A 25044-nucleotide genomic window follows, 5' to 3' on the forward strand; every position below is an offset into this window, starting at 1 on the left:
ATCTTTCATTTTATTTAGTCTGTCTAAAGGATATTACACTAAAATTATTTGCTTTGCCAATGTGCGTTTTAGTAAACTCCATGATCCTGTGTCTTCTTTAATGCAGCTCACTTTAAATCAAAAAAGCAAGGTTTTACGTGACTACGTGAGTGGTGGGTAGGCTCAAACTCTTCTGAAGTTTCCTTTTTAAACCCCCCTAACCACAGTTACATCTGGGGCCAGTTTTCTTATTGTGGCCAACTTGGAGATGATGATGTTTGACACTTGTTGTCTTCCCTTCATTGATGGACATTTTGTTTTGCGGTCGTTCTCTTGTCCATGATTACTATGATGGACATGAGGATATGAAACAATGCTATTCAAATGGAATGGATGCCTGATGGCTCTTTGCACAACATTACAAATAGTCAGGAACACTATAGTCAAATTGATGTAATTTTATATTTGGCAGCATCACTGTTCTGGGACCTCCAAAGAGCAGGAGCAGAATCCAACACAGAACAAACCAGGCATCAGTGACAAGAGATGTGACATTAAATCTACCCAGAATTAAAAGAGAAGTTGGGGTGGAGGAGAATCACAAAGCAGCTTGTATACTAATGCTCTGAGGTAAATGGTAAATGGACTGGTTCTTATATAGCGCTTTTCTACTCAGGTCTCTGCAAGTCACTCCCAAAGCATAATCAGTGCACATTTGGGTGTACTAGGTCTGTGCTCAGTGATCAGTTGGCAGCTCAGCTCCTCTTTACCAAAGGATCCAAGGCTGCATGCTGTAATGCAACAATGAAACAATTACAAAAATGATCATCAACCTATAACCTAGCGTCACCCTTATGCTTAAACATGGTGTTTGTTATGGAGAAACTATGGTTAGCACAGAAGTCCAACAACATTACTCTGACTGGGCAGGCTGCTCCTCCCAGTTACACCCCTTGAGGTCACAGTCATTGCCCATGTGAGTGTCGATGTCCCCCAAAAGAACAACTGAGCTCCTGGTCGTCTCTGTCAAACACCATGCTGAGTGATTCCAAGAAAGCTTAGTACCCTGAACTATCACTCAGCACATAAGCATAAACAAAGTTGTCACTGCTTCTCAAACTGAAGCACTAACTCCAAATACAAACATCAACTAGAGAGTTACAGATTGCTCTCTAGTGGAAAACTATGCAATATCAACAATCATACTATTTAAAAATTTCATGTATCCTTCACTGGGCTGGTTTCAGTCATTATGCAATGTACTGTTTATAAGACTGGGGAAACCTGCAGTCAGCTGAGACTGAAGAAGTCACTTGGATGAGTGACGAAATGTTTCTTCCACTGAAAAGGCTACATCCAGATGAACAGAATCAACTTTTGGAGATTTACTTAACTGGATGATTGAGCATGCATCAAGGCGAACAAAGAACAGTAGAGGTTGGCATTTGGTTAAAAGTTGGATTTCAACGTGTTTGTGATTATCCTCATTTGTGTGCAGGGAGGGCAAAGGGTTTCCTTTCTCACTCTCTCAAGGGCTGCAGCTCCTGCACACTTGTAGTTCGATAAACTGTCAAGACAGACACAGAGACTCACAATACACAGGAAACACTACTCCTCTTCAAAATAACATCTGGCACACGAAGGGTTAACTGATGGCACGACCATAGCTGGACTGGCCATCGGGCATACAGGGCACCACCATGGCCGATGGTGATTTTTCGTTTTTATGGGCTGATGATATATATATATATTTTTTTAGTAACAGTATAAACAATGAAAGCTGGTGTATTGGCCAGGTGCTGGCAGATGTGTAAAAATAACTCTGGCGGTGGCTATGGCGGAGTTTCCACAGAGTGGATGAGGGAAAGGGGAGGCAGGAGGAGGAGAGACCTGAGGCGGCCGCCGGTCCGAGTATCAAGTGAACTGAACTTCACGTGAGAAGTTATGACTTGCAGTCTATCTGGGTCAGATATAAACCAAGTTTAGGTGGAGTTTATTTTCGTTGTGCTGACTTTTTACAGTCAGTTACATTAACTCATACTGCCTACTAGCTAGCATGACGGAGTTTCTATACAGTTGGGTGGGTGCTATGATGTTACTGATAGTGAACTTTATTTTATTCATAAGGTTAGTTAGTAGAGTTGCCAACCGTCCTGTAAAACATACCATAATAGACCCATTTCTGTAATATACTTACATATCTATATTATTGCTAATATATATTGTAATATATCTATATCACTAAAGCACTTCTGGATGGATGCAAACTGCATTTCGTTGCCCTGTACCTGTGCATGTGCAATGACAATAAAGTTGAATTCTATTCTATTCTATTCTATTCTATTCTAAAAAACGGAATCATCCCGTATTCAGAGAAAATGTTACGCGTTTCGTATTGAGCTGAAAAGGAACAGTTTGTCCCGTACTTCAGCTACAATGAAAAAGATACAAAGCTGGAGTTATTCTGCGTCTTTACGCTGCAGCTGCTTCTTCTTCTCTCATTCTCTCCCCCTCCCTCTCCTGTTTCTACTTCAATCATGAAACTGATCAATGATAAGCTGATCAGCTTTTCTGTCGCAAGTCCCGTCTCTCTTGTTTATCTCCCACTTTGCGCCCGAAAGAAGAAACCAGCGGATGTCGCGCTAAACAACAGCAGCACGTTTAAGCTTGATCAGCTGTTGTTAGAATTTATTTAATATTAATTTCTAGTATCAGCTGATGTTTGCTGGAGCCACAGTTGTAGAAGCTGCTGGTCATGATATTGGTTTGGTTATCTGGTGAGAGGGAAACATGAAGATGAAACCAGGAGATGTCCTTACTGAATCATCAGAGCTGAACAGGTGATGGAGAAACAGGTTTACTTTTTAGGTGACATGAATGGGTTGAAGGAAAGCTATGAACTGTTTCTGAGAGACAAATAACACCAGGATCCTTTCCTAAGTAGCTGACAGTTGGTAACTGTGCAGGGGCGGGTCTAGTAAAGTTTTGCCAGGGGGCCAGGTAGGGCATTAACAGGGAAAAGGGGGGCACAAGGAAATACTTTTCTTTCTTATTCTCATTTAAAATGTCTAGCTTTTAAAAAATAATTATCTGAATCTTACAACCAAAGTTTTTATCTGATGTAAAATGTATAGAAATTATACATATACCAACAAGACACGCATTTTCTGTTGTACAGTTCATTTGCTGCTATGGAGTTCTTGTTATGGAAAAAAAGTGTCTTTTTTTTGTTTGAAAATAGCTGATAACTGTTCGCATCAGCGAACAGTTATCAGCTATTTTTTTATAGGTGATTTTATAGATTTTTTATAGATTTTGACTTTATAGAATTATATTTGTTCGCAGATGTTGGCAGCTATCAAGCTGCCAACATCTGCGAACAAATATAATTCTATAAAGTTGTTCTATATAGTGTGTAACTGTTGATATAGAGGGTTATTATCAGAGATGGGCAGTAACGCGTTACTGTAATCTGATTACTTTTTTCAAGTAACGAGTAAAGTAAGGGATTACTATTGCAAAAACGGTAATTAGATTGATACGTTACTAAAACCGTGATTTTTTTGCGAGAATGTCTCATGACAATGACGTAAGCGAGTGTGACGTTCGTGACAACAGCTGTGTGCAGATCAACAATGGATAATATATTGAGTGCAGGAGAGAGTATGAGCGTGCAGCATTTAAAGCGTGGAAGTACTGACGTTATTTTGAGTTTGATTCCATAAAAAGTGACAAAAACATTAGCGTCCGTTGTGCGTGGGAAAAAAACTTCTTTTTACAGCGAAAAAAAAACCCCTAAACAAGCACCGAGTGCACAACGACGTAATGGGAAATTCACAGAGAAACTCGCGGATTCTTCCACTGACCGCTGCGGCACACCTGCACCAGAGCACACCTCCGCCTACCTCACTCCTGCTTTACAGGTGAAAATAGAGCAACAGGACCACTAGATTTTGATTTTATTTATTTTCTGCTGTGTTTTACTTGTATCTATTTGAAAGACTGAGTGTAAACACAAAAAATATTTTATTTTATGTGCTGGAATGTGCAGAAAATAGGTTTAAATGTTAAACTAATTTCTTCAAGTCAGAGAATGTTGCATATAATTTAATTTTTGCTTGATGCATAAAGTTAAAAGATTAAAACTGATAAAACAAGTTTTAAAAAAGGAGACTTTTCCATTTGATTACATTTTGTATGATGGATTATGCAGAAAAAGTAGAATTGGGCTGAAGGATCTATCGCTTTATCACTTATTCAGGTTGTAAATCGTGTTTTTAAAAAGTAACTAAGTAACTAAGTAATTAATTACTTTTTAAAATAAGTAATCAGTAAAGTAATGGGATTACTTTTTGGGGGAAGTAATCAGTAATTAGTTACTGATTACTTTTTTCAAGTAACTTGACCAACACTGGTTATTATATTTATTGCTAATGCAATTATATGGCACATTGACTTCTGAGGAAATTACAGATGGCACTCATCATCAAAAAGGTTGCCTACCCCTGGTTTAGAGTCTACTGCTGAAAATTTAATAATGATGAACACAGCAAGCTCAGATCCCATGACTGTCATCTTTTGATGTTTGTTCTTTTCTGCAAAGGCATTTTGCTACTTCTCCTCCTCCTTTTGACTAATAAAGTAGTAGCAGAAAATACAGATGGAAAAAAGTAGATATTTGGTTGATAGTAAGAAGTTCCATTAGTCTAGTCATTCTGTTTCTTGGTTCAAGCAACTCTCTTCCCCTAAGTGTCCTAGAAGAGTCATTGCATGTCTGACAGCTGCCACATCGTCCTGCCACTGATATTTGCTCTCCTTTGTGGTCCCAGAAATAGGTGATCCATTTACCCCCAAGAAAATAAAATCAGTATGATTTGCAAAAACCTGACATTTAAGAGTTCAGTGGTACATAAATAAAAGTGAATTCAAGACAATAGCGGTTCCCGATTCCCAGTTATAAATATTCCTTTTTCAATAGTAGGCTTTAGTACTTCACTAGGCTTTAGTTCTTCACTTCATTTACTGTCTAACTCATGTGTTTTTAGCTCCTATCCCACCCTGAGGAGTTTACAGTACTTTCTACCTGCACAGTCATTCCTTTGTGCCTGGGTATATTAGGCATAACCCTGGTCTATGAAATTATATAGAGTCAAGGCTGACGTTTTTTTTTCACATACACTGGAGTCAGGCAGGAGATGGGCTAGTCCATACTAAAAGAAAAAAAAGAAAAAAAAGGGGGGGGGGGGGAACTCTTATGTTTTATTTTGAAAGTCGTGAACGGAACTTGAGTTGGTTGAACGCGCTTGTTAAAGCTGGGCTGCTTCCCTGACTTAAGGCTGCTGCTCGGCAGTGGAGCTTCAGAGAGTGTTTACAGCCCCAGCAGCCGAGCGTTTTCTTTTCTAACACTGAAATTGAAACGTGGGACCGTGGGAAATACACTGACTTCGGAATGACTGATGACTGATGATCAAAGCGTGAGTAAAAAGCCAATCCTTTAACACCATTTTTCTGTTAAACGCACGTGCTTCATGTAAAGCATGTTTTCTGAAAAGAAGGATTTTTTTTACTTTACTAATTTTTATTTTCCTATCATTCGTTTTAGTCACAGGGAATTCCCAGGATTAAATAAATAAATAAAAATAAAATTAATCTAATATTAATAACAAATGCATAAAGCTTTAAAGTCTCAGTTAAAAATGTTTTAGAACTTAAAAAAAAAGCATTTTACAAATCATTTTAAATGAATATTCCTGTAATTACAGCAATTCTTTTTCTCATTCATTTAAAAAAAGGTTTTATTTATTTATCTTTTTTTTTTTAATTTTTAATTTTAGGCCTCCACAAATAAGTAGGTAAGTACATATCTGCAATCAGCTGGGTCTATTTTACTATTTTTTTTTCTTGCCTTAGTTTTTACCTTTTGAAACAAGAGGAACACACCACTAGAACCTTTCTGAATAATTTTGTTACATTTATTTTTTAAATGAACAACAGCTTTTTTGTTAATTGCTTTTGTTTCTTTCTCTTTACTTGCTCATCATTGAGTCTGGGACCGCAGGTTCCACCCCCTTAAAGACACAGGTTTTTCTTGTCACCTGGCATGACCACTACAGACATAGTAAAATGTTCAAAATAAAGTCATCCACAGGCAAAATTAATATAATAATTCCTTAGTGATGTTGGTCGGCTACTGTAGACCCCAGAGAGGTCTGTCTCCTTGTTAAACATAAACAGATGGTCATGCAACTCCAGTAATATTCTCATCTGGGATTTGGTGGAAGTGGTGCATCACAGTCACTGAGCAGATGAAAATCCGTTCACTATAGCTGTGTGTTACAGCTGGGATCACTACATTGCAAAATTAAGTTCTTTCCCCCATAACTTAATTTTTTTAGAATAATAAAATATTAAGTGATTGTATTAAAATGAGCAGAAGTGTGGTATAGCCTAGGGTTTAAGGTGGGATTTGTCAGGTGTAGGAGATGTGCAGTGGAGCATGGGAAAGGGAATCTCTTACAAATGACAGATGTAAAAATGTATGTTTTTAGTTCCAGTAGATTTTTCTTTGTGCGCAGGCTGTGATCAGCTGATCTGTGTCACAAAGAGCCATTATTTCCTTTGATAATAATCTCTTATCTTCCTCTCCCGTCCTCTCATTCTTACATTTTTTTTTTCATTTTTGGGTGTCACACTTTAATGGTTTTTTTCTTTCCCTGATATGTACAGCATTTTTACACAGCAAAATTTCGCTTTTAAGACATCATGTGTGGCATATTGCACAGAACTAGCGATACACTGATTTAATTTTTCTGAAAGTGTGACCCACTGATACGTATTTTTGCTAATTTTCTATCTAACAATTATAACTGACAACCTATAGAAGCACAAATAAACTTATTTTCATAATAACATTAATGATTAAACTACAATACAAAATAAAAACCAGTATGTTACTTGAAAGAAATATAGAAAATTTACTGAAAATTAGTTGCTTTACCCTAGGGCTGGGTGATATGACCCGAAATTCATATCTCGATATTTTTTAGCTGGATGGCGATATACGATATATATCTCGATATTTTTTTTAAGCCATAAGGTAAGAACAAAAAGAGAGTTCTTAGTCAAAGCTGTGTCCCAGATGTCACACAGGCACTTTTATTAACATACAACGTAGATGTACATGAAGAAATTACTCAAAAATAAATTATCAGCATTTATTAAATAATAATGCTCCATAAATAAAAGAAAACAATGTTGTTTTTGTGCATAACAAAAAGCTCACAATTGTGCAGTCAAAATGTAAACTAAAAGACGCTGAGCATAATAACATAGACAGATTTCAGAGCTGCTCTGTTCCCAAGTTCTACTGTGTGACTGACAGCCTGAGTTTGAAATCTGCTTCATAACCGTATCTCTTAACAGGTGCCATTTATGGTCCTTATACACACACAATACGGTAATATTACGTTGAAGGACAGTATGTATTACTCCGCGAGGCTCCTGACTATGGTAGCCATAATGCTTCGACAATGCATTAAGCAGTGCGGCTTCGTAGCTTACCAAAGTCGAACTAAAACATTTATTGACAGATTGCTGAGCGCCGTGTACCACATAAAATCGGTTCGCGGTCAGTAAGCACAACCAGAATTCATACATAAGGCACACTGTCGATTTTTGAGAAAATGAAAGGATTTTAGGCCATGCATGTCGTTAGCGCGGTTAGCTCGCTAACACGTCGACGCTGAACAGCCCCACGCACGGGGTGGTCCGCGGTAACTCGTTAACGGAGATTTGCTGTGTCCATCTTGTCGTTGCCTGCAGGTGAAGCGATGGGGGAGGGGGAGTTATGTTCAGTGAAGGAGAGGCGAGGCCCAGTAACGTTGCATAGTGACAAAAGTGGACGAGTATAATTATAACGTAACATATACTATATCGATATAAACGATATTGTCACATCTTATATCTCATATGAAAATATATTGATATTTTTAAAAAACTCGATATATCGCCCAGTCCTACTTTACCCCCATATGACATATTTTACCTCGCCAAACTTAAGCAGGTGCAGGAGATTTCTATAACAAAACAAGTATCAGTTACATCATTTTTCAGTATGTTTATAACTTCACCAGATAAGAGGATTTGTCTCTATGTCTCCATAATTGTTCTCATAACTGCTTTGAACATTTGCTTATACCAAGGCTGCTGGCTTGTAGCTTGCTTGCTGATTTTGGATAGCTTTACCTTTAGCTACTTTCCTTTTTTTAGCTTCTTTAAAATGTCAATGTTCATGTGGGTGAGGTCAATTTAAGAGTCTGGTTAGATTTGTTGTTATGAATACTTTTGTGGCATTCCCCATATGGTTTAATTAGGAAAACTTTGTATTTTCTCACAGTAACGGTGTGTGCACACCGAATGCGATTGACGCGAACAAAAACGCGCCAGACGCCCCTAATTTGACGCATGCACATTCGCACTTCAACGCGTGTCCAACACAAATCAATCGCGCGTGAACCGGAAATGTCGGAGGAATGTGGGAGGAAGTTGTGCCACCGAGTAAAAAGTTATCAGTGCTTGCTGTACATACCTGTGGGTGCAGCAGCAGGAGCTCAGGGACCAGAGACTGGGGAGCCAGGAGAAGCAACAGGGGATGGCTCTGCTGCAGAATAAGTTGGTTCTATCAAGAAAATATTAAATGTTAACAGGTTGAATACAATAATCATAGAGAAAGTATATACAGTGGTCCCTCATTTATTGCAGCAGGGGTTCTCAGAATAACTAGCCCCTCGCCACACACTTTATACATTGTTTTCCCCACACACATGAACATTAGTCACAGTTCTCACAAGTTGTTTGTCAAAGTGCAAACCTTTGTAGATTGCAAAACGTAAAAGTATTATTATGTCGCGTTTTGTCTTCATCTGCCTGCCACTTTCGTGCGCCTTTTCCCGTCGCGGTGCAGGTGTCTATTTCTAAATGAGGGTCATAATTATGGGTGTTTTTGTGCTGTTTTTTCTGTTGGACGTGATGGTTATCAAAACCAAACATGATAAATTTGGCAAGTACAGAAGACACGACATGAAGGAGATTTGTCAGTCAGGCTGCAGAATGCAATGCTGTACTGTGCAATAAAAAATCAGCGAAAAAATGAAGCAGTGACGGATGAACAGCAGGACCACTGTGTGCTGTTTATTAATAAACAATAAAATATATTCCTATATGACAACATGCATAAAAGCAGAACGGTATTTGTACGGTATCAGTGGGAAAATAGCGGTGGCTTTCTAGCTTTTGTGCGGCTTCTCCGGGTCAGTGAAAAATTTCAAAAGAGAAATGAATGAACTTATGAGGTTGCCCGATCTCTTCACATATCTTCCTCCAAGCACGGTCCTCTATATACCTGTCTCGGTACAGAAAGCAGCTGGTGTTGTACAGCTCCGGGTGGTTTGCTACGACGTTGATTAGCCTTTCCTCCATATTGAATGAAGTATGAAGGGCTTTGGCTGGATCTGCCCCTTTGACCTAGGTCAGAGCCACGTCACCAGGCTCCTGATTGGTTGTCACGGCGCGAATTGACGCTGGAGTTCAGATTTTTCCAACTCGAGCGGTAGACGCGATACGCGCGTATGCACAAAATGCAACACAAAAACTGACGCGCGTGGTTTTATTCGCGAGTCAAACGCGCCAGACGCGCTGCTGTGACGCGCGTTTCTCGCGACGCAAATCTGCTTCAAAATTTTCGCGGGACCCGCAATCGATTGCGGGTCATCGCGCTTCTACATTGACTTTACATGTAAACCTGATGCTCTGGTCACGTCTATCGCGTTTGGTGTGAACACACCGTTAGGAGTTTCAACACTATGGACATGCTAGTGTGTGGCTGTGTGTATGCATGACTATTTCCCTGTGCTGGTGTACACGTGTTGCACATGCATGAAATGGACTTGCTTAAAATTGGTCTTACTTGAGGCTTGCTTACCTGCCGTTCATCAGGCAGGACCAATAACCCTGGAGATGGAGATCAGTGCATCTCTACAGAGAATAGCTGGATTTTGCTGATATTTGTTGATCTGTTTGAAAAGTTGTATTTTAAATTATCTGCCAAATATTATTCTATTCATGATCACTCGTCTTTTGTAGTGCTAGCTGATGCTGAAGCACCGCAAACGCAACTTTGACTGCATCATTTAAGCATCACAGGAATGAGACTGAAAAAGGAGTCTTGAGGGTATAAACAGGCTGTAGGATGTCATTTTTTTATTATTGAGGAAGTATCTCCATGGATCACATCAGCTGGACCACATGTAAAGATAACAGTATTACATATTAACTTGCCTGTCAGATTTTGAATTTGAATTACTCATTTATTGAAGGTGTTACTCTAACTCGCAGCTGAAATACTTTATGTAATACTTTGTAGTGGAAAATCATATAAATGTAAATACCGCCTTATTTCAAGTTTACTCCTGGATTATGGAAAATACAGCGACTGCATGTACGTAAATTTCAACCTGTATTTCTTTCAGTGATTTCAAAATTAGTGCTTTTTTGCGACGAAATGATCACCAAATTCATTGCGACTTGCTCACAAAATTCATAATAATGTTGTTTATTTATAATAACAATTCTGTTATAAGTTAATATTGTAATTAGAGTTGATATCAGCTATTTGCTAATAGGTCAGTATTGGACTGTATAACAGCTGAAATATGAAAATTTAAAAAAGTAGTGTTCTGAGTTTTGAGCTTTTCCACTAGAGAGCAGTGTGCAACTTTCCAGTTGACAACACTTGTATTCGGAACCCCACAAACAGAACAGCCAGTTAATCTGATTAGAGTCGTGCAGAGTGTAAGCAAGTAATCTATGAACTGTTCTGACAATCAAACAAGATTATTTTTAAATTGAATTGTGTTAGTAAAGACTCATAAATAACTACATGTAACAAATGTTGGGGAAATCTGTTTATGGTTCGTGTGTCTAAAAGAAAAAAAAATTGCCCGACATATCGGATTTTTGATATCACCAAGTATCAGTGTTGGGATTGGTTTTAAATCTCATACATCAGTCATGTTCTAATTGGTATTAAGTCCAGTCCATTCCCAGTGATCACGAGAGGAAACACGAGACTGAGAATATTTGGGAAATTAATTTGTCAGAAAATAAATTATCTATCTATCTAAATGTCTATATTACAAGTTACACTGAAATGCTTTTTGAAATAGAAGAACTAAGAGCAAGGAAAATGTAATTATTTTAAAAATTTTTTTGCTTTAGAAAGACTCATCTGTAGACGGTGGTGTACCAGAAGGAAGAAGAATTGAACTTGGTTTTAGAAAGTACTTGAAAAGAGGGAGCAGGCAATGGACACGTGATGAACTATTTTTTTTATCTCATAAGAAGCCTGTTTGTGTGCTCTGCAGTTGATTTTATTTTAGGCAAAGATTTTGCAAACAAATGTCAGTTAAATGTAATAACTGGGTAGTGCAAGTTGCACAAACCCCTAGTACTCAGTTACAGTAAATGTAGTTCGCAGCTGTGTTTAAATACATAAGTACTTGTGTAAATATATTGTAGTTAGTTACAAGTAGTTGTTTACCTTTTCAAACGTATGTATGGAAACTTGAATTGTTGTTGCTAGCCTCCTGAACTCATCTAAAGTGTACTGGTCTAAAATAAAGTGTGAGGCATGAGTTCTTTGGTACTTTTTTCACTAGAAATGACCCTAAATATCAGTTTTCTGAGAAAATGAGTCTTTCAAAGAATTTCAGAGAAGAATTGATGTCACACATGAAGTGCTACTGAAGTTACTGTCACCGATGAAAATTATGACGCCGTTATGATCAGTTGGGCATTCACAAAGATTCCTTGTATGAAGAATTGCTCCTAGAGCTGAAATTCTTAGAAATTCTTGGAGTTTTAAGATTTTCTAAGAATTTGACCTTAAAGCTGAGACTGTTTCTTGTAGCAGAAATTATTTGCAAACCATCTTAGTCCTTGGGAAAAACCGTTTGGTGAGAAAATGATGACTTGTTGGAGGCTTAGGATTTTGTTTTAAACATTTTTAGAGGACTTTTTTTTTTTTTGCTTGTTTGTTAAGCCACTTAACACTGACCTATGAATTATTCAGGTGTAAAAAAGCTATCAAACTCAAGGGATCGACTAGTTTTGTGCCTACACAAAACAGAAAACGTAGTAGAGATTTTTATTTTAAATTGTATTTTTAGACACGTTGTTACTAGCAGCCTGTCCTGAGAGCATTTCTTTAGTTAAATCTACAAAAAATGCCCTCAAAGTAACACCGTTTGACAGGCATAAAATATTATTTTTGTACCAGCAAGGTGATTCCCAAAGAGCTGTTAGCCAAAAACATGGCATATGTCAGCATGGTGTGCAGTGTAAAATGGAAAAATTGAAAAATCCTAACAAAATCATGATATGGGACCTGGGAGATGTATCTTGCCCTTCAGTTGATCAGTTGAGGCTGTAGTTTTAGAAATAGTCTCAATGGGAGGTTTGCTGCCAAGAAGCCAATCTGAGGTAATCTGAGGCCAAATTACTCACCAACTGGACTTGAAATCAATGGTAACAGCTTTTATGGGGTTATGAATCCAAATTTGGAATTTTTCGTTCAAGTCGTCACTATGTATGGAAGATGTCAGGAGAGAGGTACAACATTGAGTATCTACGCCCATCTGTAAAACATGGGTGTAGCAGCTAGTACCCTATATCACACAAGAATGACACAATGTTCCTCTCCCAAAAGTCAAACTTTTTCTCAGTTTAAACATTTGATATGTTTTCTATGTTCTATTTTGAATGAAAAATGGCTTTATGAGATTTGCAAATCATGGCATTCGGTTTTGTTTTTACATGTTACACAGCGTCTCAACGTTTTCCAAATTGGGTTTGTAGATAGCTAATGACGTTAACATTAAGTTGTTTAACAGTTGTGACTTGTGTCTAAAAAACATCCTAAAAATACATCATGTGCAGATGTTTTGACCCAGCGGGAGTCATTTTAGGTCAGGAATAATTTAATAATAATAATTCAACTCTGCTGCAGAGAGAGGGATTTATACTCTGAGCTGTATTAGGAAATACTTGAGATTTTAGTAAGGAGACACTGACTAAATAGATTGTGCAGAAGCCTAAAGGAAAAACAGTAGTCTTAATCATGCCATCAGGTACCTGCACTGTGTGAAGCTTTTTTTTTTTTTAACTTATATGCCCCACTGTGAATAGTAGTTGATATGCTCCTTTCCAAATGTCTGCTCTCTTTGCTGCAATTCAGTCTATTTCTAGGCTTTTGTTTTTTTAGATTTGCTAATTTCTTCTAATCTAATGCATCTAACAAATCTAATCTACCACATCATGTTTTGTCATTATACTCCTATAGATATATGGAGGGTCGATTAATCTTTGTTCCCAGTTCAGGTAGAAGATCAAATACCAGTAACTGGCAGTGCAAAATTAAAAAGGAGTTAAACCTTATTAAATTTGGGCTTAATTATCTGGAAAGCTATTTCAGCAGTATTTCCGTATTTCAGCAGTATTTCAGCAGCTAGCATGCACCAAACAAAGGATGTGGGTTTTAAGAAAGTATTATTTTCTAAGTGACAGAAAAATGCTAACGTTCTAACAGCTCAAAGAACACATAAGCTGTTATTGTGTAGTTTCCCTTGGAGAGAAAACTTCTTCACTAAGAGATGGAAAAAAGACATAATGTAAAGTAACAAAAGGACTGACCAACTGTAAATTTAATGCTTAAATGTAAGGTCCTTTTTCTTTTTAACATCTTGCAGTACAAGTTGAAGTATAAGAATATTTTGTTGTTCACATGTTCACTGAAAGAAATTTGGTGAAATTTGCAATGAAGCCCTGTGTTTGACTGGTGCAGAGCAGCTGTGATGTTCATGATCAATATTAGGGTATAAATGTAAGGTAATGAAGCTGTATAGAAAGTAGACCTACTTTTTAGATTCCCTTTGGTTTTTCTGGTTTTTGTAACAGATATTTAAGCATTATTATGGCATAATATGAGGTTCAGTTAGCTTGACAAAAAAATTACCTGGTATAAATGTCCTCCAATTCAATTCAATTCAATTTTATTTATATAGCGCCAAATCACAACAAAAGTCGCCTCAAGGCGCTTCATAGATACAGAGAAAAACCCAACAATCATATGACCCCCTATGAGCAAGCACTTTGGCGACAGTGGGAAGGAAAAACTCCGGCAGAACCAGGCTCAGGGAGGGGCGGCCATCTGCTGCGACCGGTTGGGGTGAGAGAAGGAAGACAGGATAAAAGACATGCTGTGGAAGAGAGACAGAGGTTAATAACAGATATGATTCAATGCAGAGAGGTCTATTAATACATAGTGAGTGAGAAAGGTGACTGGAAAGGAAAAACTCAATGCATCATGGGAATCCCCCGGCAGCCTACGTCTATTGCAGCATAACTAAGGGAGGATTCAGGGTCACCTGGTCCAGCCCTAACTATATGCTTTAGCAAAAAGGAAAGTTTTAAGCCTAATCTTAAAAGTAGAGATAGTTTCTGTCTCCCGAATCCAAACTGGAAGCTGGTTCCACAGAAGAGGGGCCTGAAAACTGAAGGCTCTCCCTCCCATTCTACTTTTAAATACTCTAGGAACAACAAGTAGGCCTGCAGAGCGAGAGCGAAGTGCTCTAATAGGGTGATATGGTACTACAAGGTCATTAAGATAAGATGGGGCCTGATTATTTAAGACCTTGTATGTGAGGAGCAGGATTTTGAATTCAATTCTGGATTTAACAGGAAGCCAATGAAGGGAAGCCAAAACAGGAGAAATATGCTCTCTCTTTCTAGTCCCTGTCAGTACTCTTGCTGCAGCATTTTGGATTAGCTGAAGGCTTTTCAGTGAGTTTTTTGGACATCCTGATAATAATGAATTACAGTAGTCCAGCCTGGAAGTAATAAATGCATGAACTAGTTTTTCAGCGTCACTCTGAGACAGGATATTTCTAATTTTAGAGATGTTGCGCAAATGGAAGAAAGCAGTCTTACATATTTGTTTAATATGTGCATTGAAGGACATGTCCTGGTCAAAAATGACTCCAAGGTTCCTCACAGCGTTACTGGAGGCCAAGGTAATGCCATCCAGAGTATGAATCTGGTTAGATACCATATTTCTAAGATTTTCAGGGCCGAGTACAATAACCTCAGTTTTATCTGAATTAAGAAGCAGAAAGTTAGCGGCCATCCAGGTCTTTATGTCTTTAAGACATTCCTGCAGTTTAACTAATTGGTGTGTGTTATCTGGCTTCATGGACAGATAGAGCTGGGTGTCATCTGCATAGCAGTGAAAATGTATGCTATGTCTTCTAATGATGCTGCCTAAGGGAAGCATGTATAATGTAAACAGAATTGGTCCTAGCACTGAACCCTGTGGAACTCCATAATTAACCTCAGTGTGTGAAGAAGACTCTCCATTTACATGCACAAATTGGAGTCTATTAGATAGATATGATACAAACCACTGCAGTGCAGTACCTGTAATACCTACAGCATGTTCTAATCGCTCTAATAGGATATTATGGTCAACAGTATCGAACGCTGCACTGAGGTCTAGCAGGACAAGCACAGAGATGAGTCCACTATCAGAGGCCAATAGAAGATCATTTGTAACCTTCACTAAACCTTTTTCTGTGCTGTGATGAGCTCTGAAACCTGACTGAAACTCTTCAAATAAACCATTCCTCTGCAGATGATCTGTTAGCTGTTTGACAACTACTCTTTCAAGGATTTTTGATATGAAAGGAAGGTTGGAGATTGGCCTATAATTAGCTAAGACTGCTGGGTCTAGAGATGGCTTTTTGAGAAAAGGTTTAACTACAGCCAGCTTGAAGGCCTGTGGTACATAGCCGATTATTAGAGATAGGTTGATCATATTTACGATCGAAGAATTAATTAATGGCAGGACTTCTTTGAGCAGTTTTGTAGGAATGGGGTCTAAAAGACACGTTGATGGTTTGGAGGAAGTAATTATTGAAGTTAACTCAGAAAGATCAATTGGAGAAAAAGAGTCTAACTTAACATCAATGGTACTAAGAGTAGCTGTAGATAATATTACATCTGTGGGATGATTACTGGTAATTTTTTCTCTAATGATAAAAATTTTATTTGTGAAGAAGTTCATGAAGTCATTACTAGTTAACGTTAAAGGGATGGTTGGCTCAACAGAGCTCTGACTGTTTGTCAGCCTGGCTACAGTGCTGAAGAGAAACCTGGGGTTGTTCTTATTTTCTTCAATCAGTGATGAATAGTAAGATGTTCTGGCTTTGCGGAGGGCTTTCTTATAAAGCAGCAAACTATTTCTCCAGGCTAAATGATGATCCTCTAAATTTGTGACACGCCATTTCCTCTCCAGATTACGAGTCATCTGCTTTAGGGTACGTGTTTGAGAATTATACCACGGAGTCAGGTACTTCTGATTAGAGACCTTAGTTTTCACTGGAGCTACAGTATCCAGAGTCGTACGTAGTGAGGAGGTGAAATTATTAACAAGATAATCGACCTCTGTTGGGGTAGCGTTCAGATAGCTGCTCTGCTCTGTGTTGGTACAGGGCATTGAAGATGATAACAGTGGGTGGATTATATTCTTAAACTTAGTTACAGCGCTTTCAGAAAGACATCTACTTTGATAAAATCTACTCTCCACCGCTGTGTAATCAATTATTGTAAATGTAAATGTTATCAGGAAATGATCAGACAGGAGAGGGTTTTCAGGAAACACTGTTAAATGTTCAGTTTCTATGCCATATGTTAAAACAAGCTCTAGAGTGTGATTAAAGTGGTGGGTGGGTTCTTTTACATTTTGAGAGAAGCCAATTGAGTCTAATAACAGACTAAATGCCATGTTGAGGCTGTCATTTTTAGCATCTACATGGATGTTAAAATCACCCACAATAATTATTTTATTTGAGCTCAGAACTAAATTAGATATAAAGCCTGAGAAATCAGACAGAAACTCTGTGTAAGGCCCAGGTGGACGATAGATGATAACAAGTAAGACTGGTTTCTGAGTTTCACAGCTGGGGTGGACAATGTTAAGCATCAGGCTTTCAAATGAATTAAAAGTCTGTCTTGGTCTTTCATTAATTAATAGGCTGGTGTGAAAAATTGCTGCCACACCGCCCCCTCGGCCTGTGCTTCGAGGTTTCTGGTAGTTAGAATGACTCGGGGGTGTTGATTCATTTAAACTAACATAATCATCCTGCTGCAACCAGGTTTCTGTAAGGCAGAGTAAATCAATTTGTTGATCAATTATTAAGTCATGTACTAACAGAGACTTGGAGGAGAGAGACCTAATATTTAATAATCCACATTTCACTGTTTTACTCTTTGGTTCAGATGTGGATACTGTACTGTTCTTTCTTTGTAATTGTTTATGTTTAAGTTGTTTGTTGCTGGTTTTTAATTTGTTTTTTGTCTTTTTGGAAGCTGACACAGTCTCTATGGAGATGGGTTTTTGGGGGGGTAGCAGGAGGAGAGAAGCTGCAGAGAGGCGTGTAAGACTGCAACTCTGCTTCCTGGTCCCAACTCTGGATAGTCATATTTTGGGGGGTTTAATAAATTTGTCCATATTTCTAGAAATGAGAGCTGCTCCATCCAAAGTGGGATGGATGCCGTCTCTCCTAACAAGACCAGGTTTCCTCCAGAAGGTTTGCCAATTATCTATGAAGCCCACATCGTTTCTGGGACACCACTCAGACAGCCAGCAATTTAAGGAGAACATGCGGCTAAACATGTCACTCCTGGTCTGATTGGGGAGGGGACCAGAGAAAACTACAGAGTCCGACATTGTTTTAGCAAAGTTGCACATCAATTCAATATTGATTTTAGTGACCTCCGATTGGCGTAACCGGGTGTCATTACTGCCGACGTGAATTATGATTTTACTGAATTTACGTTTACCCTTAGCCAGCAGTTTTAAATTTCCTTCAATGTCGCCTGCTCTGGCCCCTGGAAGACAATTGACTATGGTTGCCGGTGTCTCTAGCTTCACATGTCTGAGAACAGAATCACCAATTACCAGAGTTTGACCCCCGGCGGGTGTGTCACCGAGTGGGGAAAAACGGTTAGACACATGAACGGGTTGGTGGTGTACCTGGGGCTTCTGTTTAGGACTATGCTTCCTCCTCACCGTGACCCAGCCGCCCTCTTTCCCCAGCTGCTTGGGGTCTGCCGGGGAACAGCTAGCGGGGCCTACGCTATCTTCGGCTGCACCAGCTACAGGGGCCTGGCTAGCTACGGGTGAATGAAGGGTGCGAAGCCGAGTCTCCAATTCAGTAATCCTGGCCTCCAGAGCTGCAAATATGCTACATTTGTTACAGATATCATTACTGCTAAAGGAGGCCGAGGAGTAACTAAACATCTGACACAATGAGCAAGAAAGTGCAGGAGGGACAGGTGAAGTAGCCATGGTGCTAACGAGTCGGCTACGAGCTAAGCTAAGCTAGCGAAACAGTACAGAGACAGTGAGTGAATACTTTGGCTATAAATTAGGTAGTGAGTACACAGAAAGTGTGCTTCGGATGAAGCACGTGAAGATTATACTATGAAAGAAGAATGTATTTAAAAGTTGTTAATTAAATTGCTAAGCAAATAAGCTACTCAGAAACACCACTGTGTTTGAGCAGGAACAGGAAGTGATACTCTACCGCAGAGCGAGCGAACACCAAGTGACAGCGCCACCAAGAGATCAAGAGTCCAAAGACCTACTTTTTATTTTTATATTCATCATTTATCTTTTACTTCAGCATTTACCAGAAAATGTTTTAACATTAGTATCTATACTTTGGCTTAAGTGACTAATGTGTATACTTTTGCTTACTTTTCTTGGTTATAATGTGAAACAGTGAAACAAAGAACAGTTCTGACTGCTCTGCTTGTGTTTTGCCAGCTTGATTTTGTCAGAAAAAAATAACCCTAGGCTTTTCTCAGCATTATTATGTAAAACATTCTTAACATAGAAGCCATATCCCAACTTTTGAGACTGAAAAAAAACAAAGCAGATGCACCACAAAAGACAAATACTCTCACATTAAAAGACCCTTTAGAGCCTTGACCTTAACTGTGTATGCTGTGTTTTATTCGTTTTCCTTTGACACCTCATCTCAGGCCACATGAATGAGAAATGTTTGCACAAACAGTGCAGAGATATGTCTTCTCATTCTTCTTCTTCTTTTGAAACCTTACCTTATAGCTTTTGCAATCAGAATTATGATCTGAATGAAACACATTTTGCTTTTCCAAGGCCAGCTCTATAAATTCTCTATAGGCTCATCTTGTTAAGGGTTTATCTGTTTATTTCTTCCTTTCTGTTCGTATTATTTAAAGTTATATGTGGTATACAGTATGACAATGTCTAAGGCAGGACAGGCAGGAAAAAAAAGGGGGTGGCCGTAGGGGGGTAGGGGAAGATGTGATAAAAGGACATTACAAATAGAAATGCATAATGTATGTATGTATAAAACATACAGGTACGCAACAATGTTCTTGAGGGGTGTGTGTGTGAGTGTGGGAGAGTATTTGTTCACACTGTTTTTTTTTAAACACTGTGTTTTAAGGCAAATGCATTTTATAATAGTGTTGTTTAAAAAGACACGTTTGAATGAAATAAAACTGGGTCTTGATTCAGATCAGTTCAAATTAATTTGGTGCTATATAACAAAACTTGAACTGTATTATAGCCCTAATATGCGTATCTATGAAGCTTTGTGCTTATAACAACATGACTTTCAGGTTGGTATATTTTTTTTTAAGGTAACAAAAACTATGACCTCCAGTCAAGATTTTTCCATCAGTGGCATTGTCTAAAATGCTTCCTTTTATTACATCTCTCATGGTATTGTCATTGTACTTGAATGGCCGTTAGACTTTTGACTGACAAACATGCTAATATCTTTGGCTACGTTCGCACTGCATCAAATCCGATTGTTTTGACCCTATGCGACCCATATCCGATCATGGTATGACAGTGTGAACGGCACAAATCCGATATTTTCAAATCTGATCTGGGTCACTTTCGTATGTGGTACTGAATCCGATACATATCCGATGTTTTAGAAAGCGACTGCTGTTTGAACGGTCATGTCGCATTAAATCCGTCTTTTACGTCACTGACACAAGACAGACGCCAATTATCAGCGCCAGAGAAGCGCCCGAGAAGACATCGCGAACGCTTCCTGGCCATCCCGTGTAGATGTCAGTGAAACTGTTGGGAAGACAACGTTGGAGAAACGTGAACATTTTATTTGTACTGTATAAGCTGCAGATTCTGACAGAAATCTGCAACTATCCTTTGAAGCACCGCTCCTCTCTTAAACAGCAATAAGGATAATTATTAGGTTATCTACATTATTATGTAAATAACAAAATAACTTAAAGCAAAAATTGGGAAACGTAAAGTCCGAAGTCTTTATATTAAGGGCCATCAGTCAAACAATATTGTTTGCTCTGGGTCTAAACAGACCGCGTTGTGTGTGACATCTTCTTTTGCGCATGCGGGCCGCTTTGAGCGTTCACACTAGAGAGCGTTTGCTGGTCGCATTTTATTTGTAGTGTGAACAAGCAGACAAAAAAATCGGATTTGATCAAAAAATCGGAATTGAGCATTAACACCTGCAGTGTGAACGTAGCCTAAGTAGACGTTCATGAGACATGAAAGCCTCAGCATTCCCACTTAATCTCAGAGGCTTATTGGCTACCCACACATACTGAACATTATTGGCTGATTTAAGAAAGAGTTTTTTTGAACCATCTGTTGTACCAAGGTCGATGTTGTTATTTGCTAAGACAGCATAACATTTTTCATTTTTACATTATAGTTGTAATGAATATTTGACAGTAAGGTATAAAATTTTACAAATTCAAGTTTTCAAGTAGTGCCTACACAACCTATTCTACCTCCAAAAGTGCAAGTATATAATCTAATGTAATTTTTGGAATTAAGTGAGCTATTTTGCATGTCTTTTTGCCATTTGGTTTACTGGTTTCCCACCTGCTATAGTAGTTTTGGCTTACTTGGCTGCTTCCCATTGCCATTGGTTAACAACATTAAGGGAGTTCTTCTCTGTAACTGCTATATTTCCTTTTTGTTTTGCTGATATCATGTCTTACTTCGGGATAAATAGAATGGGCTTCCATGAAGGTTGTGCCAGCCATAAGCATATGACGGGAAAGCCTAATTAATTTAAATTTTTTGTCAGCTGATTATATTTTTCAATTCTTTTTTTTTTTTAACAAAAGAAGCTTTTGCTATCAAGCTTCCCCGCAGAATGGCTTTCATTGAATCCCAAAGAATTAGAGGGTTCACTTCTCTGTTGTCATTCTCTTTAATGAATGTATCTATTTCTTGTTTACAGTTTTTCTCAAATGTTAAAACACAAAAGCCAATCCTGTAACCCAAATGACCAGTAGTCTAAACACATTTACTAAATGTAGCCACCATATTCCAGTACCATAAACACATGTCACATGAAGACACAATTCACAAAACACAACCCTCTGTACTCATAAATCTAAACACATTTTTCCTTGCTAAAACACATGTTGCAAAACAACTCTGCTCATATTCTCAAATGAAAGCCCATGTGATGCAAAATGCTTGCCACAGTCACCAATCTTTGAACACAGGGAACACACCTGGCGTCAGTCACTACACACAACGACTCAAAATTGAAGACACCTGTTGCTAATGATGTGACCCCACCTATAAAAGCATAGTTTGGTGAAGATGCCAAACAATCACAATGGATGAAGGCATTCGAGCGTGCGGAAGGAGAAGAGCTGCAGGCCGAAGAGGAGTTGAGATCAGAGGAGGAAGAGGTGAAGGCCTAAGAAGAAGAGGAGTTCGGAGTAGAGGAGGAAGAGAAGGAGGCCAACAAGAGAGAGGAGAAGGTCCAGGTGGGAGAAGACAACCTCGCACCATCATAACAGATGATATGCGAGCAACAGTAATTGATCATGTCATTGGCCATGGCATGACAATGGCTGAAGCGGGACGAAGAGTACATCCAAACCTGAGTAGGTTCACCGTGGCCACCATTATCAAGGCATTTAGACAACACAACAGGTATAGTACGCTATTGCTTTCTTTGTCACACTACAGTTTTACAGGCCTGTGAAAGTGGTCTGTTACTTTACATGTAGTTTTACATATAAATCAGTCAATTGACAACACATGTTTCTTTCTTTAGAGCTGAAAGGATGCCACATAGAGGTGGGAGGGTTGCCATATTCACAGCGGCACAAGAAACCCTCATTGCAGATATGGTCCGTGAGAACAACTGCATTAGACTCCGAGAGATCAGAGACAAAGTCATTGCAGATAATGTCAACTTTGAGAACATTGATGCTGTCAGCGTGTCCACAATAGACCGAGTTCTCCGGCGCCAACAGATGAGGATGAAACAGGTCTACAGGGTTCCCTTTGAGCGCAACTCTGCGCGACACATAGAACAACGTTACGAGTATGTGCAAGTACGTATACATCCATGTCCACAGTACAGTTAGTGGACATACTGTGTTGCTTAGTGGCCTACATTACTTCTGGACAATACTGTGCTACCTGATTGACCGTTCTGAACACCTGTACGCTTTTCCATGTTCACAGAGGATAATGCAGTTGGACGCGATGGCCAGACCCCATGAGTACCTCTTCCTGGATGAGGCTGGCTTCAACCTCCAGAAACGAAGGCGAAGAGGCCGTAACATCATTGGCCAAAGAGCCATCACTGAGGTTCCTGGCCAACGGGGGGGTAATATTACTCTTTGTGCAGCTATGGGTACGGAGGGGCTTGTCCACCGGCATGCTGTCCTTGGGTCTTACAACACCCAACGTCTCCTCACCTTCCTAGAGGAGCTAAAAGACATCCTCCTGGACCGTCAACAACACCATCCTAGGCTAGCACATCACATGTATGTGATCATTTGGGACAACGTCCGCTTCCACAAAACACACCAAATCAGAGTGGTTCACCACCAACAGTGACCACTTTTTAAACGTCTGTCTGCCACCCTACTCCCCTTTCCTGAACCCTATAGAGGAGTTCTTCTCATCATGGAGATGGAAGGTGTATGACAGACAGCCATACACAAGAGAGAACCTCGTACGGGCAATGGAGCTGGCCTGTGCTGACATCCCAGTGGAGGCCTTCCAGGGATGGATTCGCCATTCCAGGGCGTTTTTCCCGCGGTGCCTAGCAAGGGACAATATAGCCTGTGATGTGGCCCAATGCAGCTCTGCGACATGATGCCGCACAGTGACTGTGTGTAATACTGTAAAAAGACCGTGTAGACAATAAAAAAGACTTCACACCCTGATCATGTTTCCGAGAGTACTGTTGTGTGCGATAGATTCTGTTTTTGCATTGAGTTGTGTTACAGTAGTGTACGTACATGCAGGATGTTTTTATAGATTTATAGTCTTCATGTGAAACTCACAAATCTAAATGCCTAATCCTCTGCAGGGTTCTATGACGATCCGTTACTGTACAGTTTATAAAAATATGCATTGGCAGTTATGAACCAAAGAACCTTCTCACAAATTGAGCATTGTGTTTTCAATTGTTTTGCTGTAGTGTGTAATGCTGTGTATAGTGTTTACAGTTTTGACAGCTTCAAGCTGCTCTCTTGGTGTGGGAGTTTGAGTTTTGCAGTGGGAAGGTGTGGTTGTGTTTATGTAGCTTTAGAGAAGGGTGTTGTGTTTGGACATTGGGGGACCTGGTGGTAACGTTTGTGACATGTGTTTTAGCATTTGAGAAAAACTGTAATATGTTCATTTGTAATAGATTCATTATTGAGAAGCTGTCACGGGTGTGTTTGAGTTTTAGGTATTTTTGTATTCATTTTCAATCTAGTTAATTTATAGGTTGCTGTTTAGTCCTCATTTCTTAGTTGTTTCTGTCATCTCCCCCTGTACTCAGTCTCCCTGGTTCCTGCGTCTACATGTCATGTTTCTTGTCTATGCGGTTAAGTTCATGTCATGTTTTATCTCCATGTCTATGTCTCTGTGTTTCCTGTTTTATTTTGGAAGAGTCTGGTGTTCTTTGTTCATTGTAGTTAGTGTTACTCTCCTCTGTATTGTCATTATGTTTCATTCTAGTCAGCTGTGTTCTCATGTGTCTCCACTTCCCCTGATCACCTCATGTGTGTATTTAAGTCCTCAGTCTTCCTTTGTTCGTCGTCGCGTCGTCTGTGTACCTCCCCTCTGGTCAAGTTAAGTGTTTTTCAGGATTCTGTGCAGTTCATGTTTGCCATTTGGTTTATGTTGTTTTTCATGCAGCCGCACGATGAGGTTCCGTGCAGGTCATGTTCATGTCTGTTTTCGTCATGCCATTTGGTTCACAGTTTCCATGCATCTGCACAGCATTGTGTTCACGGTGGTCATAGTTATTCCTTTCAGTCAGGTTAGTGTTTTTCCAGTTTAGGTTTTTGGTTAGTTGCAGTCTCTGTCCCTGTTATGTTTTGTCTACTCCCTTCTGCATCAGCCCAAATAAAGGCTCGCTTTCAGTTTAAGTTCACTCCCGTCTCCTCGCCTATGTTCGCGCCTGGGTCCACCACACACACTCTCCACACGGTCTGCCCCCGCTGGCAGTGACAGAAGCCCTACATTAAGGCGCCAAACCGTTTTCCTTGGAAGTGAGTCCAACTGAATTGTCAGAAAAATCTCATTATGATCTGAGACATCTGCTACCCCAATTCTACAGCCTAACACTCTGTGACATTCTTCCTTTTGCATTCTTGTTTAATTTTTGCTAATACTCTGGCTCTTTTGATTGGATTTCCCAGGCCGTTAAGCAACATCAATTCCAGACACTGTGACATAGTATACTGTTGTGAAAATAAAATGATCCTCCACCACTGACCTCAAAAACAAACAAAACCTAAACCAAAACATGGTAGAACAAATAGATGAACAATTAAAGAGAACTGTAGAATTCAAAACTCGAACAACATTGCAATATGACTCCCAATATGAGGTAAATGACACACCCCCACACAATGATGAGAGGGAGAGCCTCA

At 39.2% G+C, this 25044-nt stretch overlaps 1 protein-coding gene across 1 annotated transcript in view; it reads left to right on the plus strand.

Annotated features, from left to right (window-relative positions):
* Positions 1–5329: 5329 nt before the first annotated feature.
* Positions 5330–25044, plus strand: part of opn5 (opsin 5) — a 66642-nt gene continuing 46927 nt past the window's right edge. Inside the window, exon 1 of the mRNA XM_084953963.1 lies at positions 5330–5453. The gene's annotated coding sequence lies outside the window, so the exon portion shown is untranslated. The remainder of the gene's footprint in view (positions 5454–25044) is intronic.

Source organism: Perissodus microlepis, chromosome 15, assembly GCF_051167445.1.
Source record: "Perissodus microlepis isolate ML-2025 ecotype Zambia chromosome 15, ASM5116744v1, whole genome shotgun sequence".
Classification (NCBI taxonomy): domain Eukaryota; kingdom Metazoa; phylum Chordata; class Actinopteri; order Cichliformes; family Cichlidae; genus Perissodus; species Perissodus microlepis.